This window comes from Nicotiana attenuata, chromosome 2, assembly GCF_001879085.1.
Source record: "Nicotiana attenuata strain UT chromosome 2, NIATTr2, whole genome shotgun sequence".
NCBI lineage: Eukaryota > Viridiplantae > Streptophyta > Magnoliopsida > Solanales > Solanaceae > Nicotiana > Nicotiana attenuata.
In genome coordinates, this window is record NC_031990.1 from 82706805 (window position 1) to 82711397 (window position 4593).

Sequence of the window (4593 nt, forward strand, 5' to 3'; positions counted from 1 at the left end):
ATTCTGCCCAAGTCTGGCGGAGGAAGAGTTACGGGACGTAAAATAAAAAAATAGGCTGATCCGGCATACTATGTGTAATGATTCCTCTATTCACGATAAATAATAAATAATAAATATAAAGAGAAAAAGAAAAGCCATTCCATTTAAACAAAAGATCTACACCCATCGCCACTAGCACCGGAGCATGTCCCTGAATCTTGGCCGGAGATTTCCCTCCAAGGTCAATCCCATACCCTGTACTCAGTGACGGATCCAGGATTTTAAAGTTATGGGTGCTCGCCGATAAAAACTTCAAAAGAAGAAGAAAAATGAATTTACTTGTGGGTGCTCGCTCAATATTTATCTAAATATTTGTACAGTTGCCTATATAAATTTATTAATATGGTCAAAGTAATGGGTGCTTAAGCACCCACAACTCCCTATGTGCATCCGCCACTGCCTGCACTTTATGATAGGAACAATCTTAGTCTCCATTGAGATACAAAACCCCTAATACCTGGCATGCCTAACAACCCAGATGCTGAATTCAGGGTTGGAAAACTTTGGTCACCAACTATGGCTTTCAGCGTAACCCCAAGCCCAATAATTGGGGAGCCAACAGAACCTCACAACAGAGGAGATGAACTCACACATGGGTCAGATCTGCTATACAATGCCCTTCTTACTAATGATTAATCTGGAATCACCACTTGCATCACCAAATGTCATGTTATGGCCCCTTGTGTGGCAACAACAAGTTCCACTAACAGCCCCTACACTCCTAAAATCCCTAGATCTATCGATGTCCTCACTAGATCAGTTGAACAGAGGGACAAACTAGACCGTAGAATTTCTCAAGGAGTCCAATCTCGACCTAGAAGATCGGCTAGCAAAGCTAGGTGTCCCAAAGACAAAGGGCATATTCATGTAGGACCACCAGGAAATAGAGTTTAAAGAGAAGTTCATAGAAATGCTTATTACACTATGCCCCAAAAAGCTCTCAAACTGCAACCAGATCTCGAGTGCTCTCGTCTCCAAACTCACAGAGCTCAATAGCGGTATTATACCCAGTCTTGGTTCAAGTGAAACCAACCTCAGGGGGGTGGGAAGAGAGTCAAGAGGAAGGCCCAACCAAAAAGCAAACTCCTAGTGAACATCATAATATAGAATGCTAAAGGAGCCAATAGCATTGAGTTTCATAGGCACTGTGCATCTATAGTCAAACTCCACAATCTTGTTATGCTTATTCTTCTAGAGACACACATGGCTGATCATAGGCATCTCACTGTTGAGCTTCAATTCTCTGGCCAGCTCCAATCCGCTGCTCAAGGCTAGTCTGGCATTGTTGCCATGTGGAACTGTCTTAAACAGTGTAAGCTAGTAGACTTAGGGTTTAAAGGTAGTGGACCAACAAAAGATACTCTAGGAGGCATGACTTAATACTGGAAATATTAGATAGATGTTTTGTGACTGATGATTGGATAAAATTGTTCCCTAAATCTTTGGTCATACACCTCCTTCGCACTCACTTTGATCATTGCCCTTTTCTATTCAACATTATTAGGTACCAACAAATGACCATTGACAAACCGTTTAGATTTGAGTCAATATGGTGTAGCCATCCAGAATTGCCTACCAATGCTTAGGAGTGTTTCGCTCCTACTAAGAACCTTCTGAGAGACAAAAACATGGTTGTCCTATAAAATAAGAAGTTTTTGGCAACATATTCCACAAGAAGAAGCATATCCTAGGTAGATTAGCAGGCATCCATAAGTTTCCTAATTTCCCCAATGGCACTTTCCTCCAGGGCTTAGAGTTAAAATTAAAGGAAGATTTCAATGTTATTCTTAAAAGTGAGGAGAACTTCTGGAAGTTAAAGTCTAGGATCATCTGGTCGTGTGAAAGGGATGCAAATACCAGGTTCTTTCATACATCTGCCTTAAATAAAAGAATAAGAAGAAATAGGATCATGCTTTTCAAGGACGAGGTGGGGAATATTGTTCAGGAACCTCAGGATATTAAGGACACCATCCTTAGCTACTTCAGGAGCATCTTCACCACTGACCAGGTATCCAACACACTCCTAGTCAATCATCCCCATACGAGGCTCAATTGTTTATCAGCTAATGATCAGGCAACCATAGATGCTCATATGCGACCATCTGAAGTCAGTTGTAACCTAAAATCTTTCAAAGCTCTTAAGGCCCCTAGACTTGATGGCCTATGTCCCCTTTTCTATCAAAAATATTGGCACATGGTGTCAGGCCACGTTAATGAGTTCTGCCTGTGTATTCTTCTCACACATAATGCCTCCTGAAATGATGTCTGCTTACTTTTTCCTGATACCTAAATGTGTCAATGCCACAATGCTCAGAAACTTTAGACTAATTGGCTTATTCAACGCCATGTATAAGCTTATCACAAAAATCATTGTCGATAGGATTGAACCATTTCTTAATTATATCATTGGTCCTACTCAGGCTAGTTTTCTATTCAATAGGAGAGCAATAGATAATGTCATAATTATTCTGGAATGCATCACCCACTTCCAAAAATAAAAATGAAAAAATGCAAACATGATCCTTAAGATTGACCTTGAAAAGGCCTTTGACAGATTGGATTGGTCTTTCATAAGGGATTCACTACTCTTCTTCAATTTCCCACCAAACATAATTCAACTCATTCTTTCATGCATCTCCACTAGTTCAAGTTAAGTCTTTGTGAATGGTGGATAGTCTGCTTCCTTCTACCTTTAAGAGGGATCAAACAAGGAGACCTTATGTCTCCTTATCTTTTCATCCTCTGCATGAAAATACATTTCAGACGGATTGATAATATTTTTCAATATTGTGGTTGGTTTATGGTTCCATGATCTCTTACCTTTTCTTTGTTGATGATCTCATACTCTTTGCCAGAGCCAATAATAAAAATTGTGAGAGTATCATCAGAACCCTTGTTGAATTCACTTCTATGTCTATCCATAAGGTGTGACGACCCGACCCGCCGTCTCATGTATTACAGCCCCGTTTCCCTCATTTACTGTTTCTTCATGTTTCATTATCAGCAACGAGTGAGTTATAGTTGAATTGAATTGGTTTGGATAGGAAATGAGACACTTAGTCTCTTTAAGGAAGGCTTAAGTTGGAAAGGTCAACCGGACGTTGACTTATGAGTTAGAAGGCTCGGATGTGATTTCCGGTGATTCGGGTAGCTTCGGGGGATGATTTGTGACTTGGGAGTGCGATCGGAATTGATTTTGGAGGCCCGGTGTAGAATTAGGCTTGAATTGGCGAGGTTAGTATTTTGGCGAATTCCGGTGGATGGGTGAGAATTTGATCCGGGGGTCGGAATGGAATTTCGAGAGTTGCTGTAGCTTGGTTAAGTGATTTTGGATATGTGTGCAAATTTCCAGGTCATTCGGACATCGTTTGGTTGGATTTTTGATCGAAAGTGCATTTCGGAAGTTCTTGAAGAACTTAGGCTTGAATCCGATGTGATTTGATGGTTTTAGCGTTGTTTGAAGTGTTTTGAGGATTGGAACAAGTTTGAATAAGGTATTAGGATGTGTTGGTGTTTTTGGTTGAGGTCCCGGGGGCCTCGGGGTGAATTCAAGTGATTAATCGAGAGTTTTTAAAGTTTGCTTCAGGTCTGTTGCTGCTGTCATCTGATATTTCCGCTTCTGCGGAAACGGATCGCAGAAGCGGTTCCGCAGAAGCGGGTGATCGATCGCAGAAGCGGTCCTTGAGGGCTTGGCAATTTCCGCAGAAGCGAGAGGCAGTCCGCAAAAGCGGACATCGCAGGAGCGGTTTGCGACCGCAGAAGCGGTCCTGGGGATTTTAAGTTAGACCGCAGAAGCGGTTATTTTGACGCAGAAGCGGGAACCGCAGGTGCGGTATCCCAACCGCAGAAGCGGAGACCTGGCTGGGTTTAAGTGAACAGTGTTTTCACGATTTTGAAAGAGAAGAAAAATATTTTGGACTTCGGCTTAGGCGGTTTCTTGGGCGATTTTGAAGAGAATTCGAAGGGGCTTCATCAAGTATGAACTATTGGACTCGGATTATGTTTATATAGTGTAAAATCATGGATTGAACACTGAAATTTAAGGGATTAAATGCTAAAAATGGAGGTTAGGGCTTGAAACTTAAGAAAGTTAAACTAGGAATTTGAGTGGTCAAATGGACTCCGATTTTGGTGAATTTTATATGTATGGACTCGTGGCGAGACGAGGAATCCGGTGATGTGAATTTCGTAATTTTTCGAGAAGCGGGCCCGGGGCTCGGGTTTTGCTAGTTTCGAGATTCTTGCTAATTTTCGATTGTTTTCGATTGGGTATTGTTCCCTTAGCATATTGTGATGTATTCGCTCTGATTTTGGTTAGATTCGACGCGCGTGGAGGCCGATTCGAGGGGCAAAGGCGTTGCGAGCTAGGGATTTCACCGGTTCGAGGTGAGTAATACTTGTAAATGATATCCTGAGGGTTTGAAACCCCAGATTTGCACATCATAGTGCTGTATTGTGGTGACTTGCACGCCAGGTATGAGCGTGGGGTAGAGCACCGTTGGGGATTGTGACTTGGTCCGTCCCGGTTGTTGATTTTACTGCGTAATTGACTGA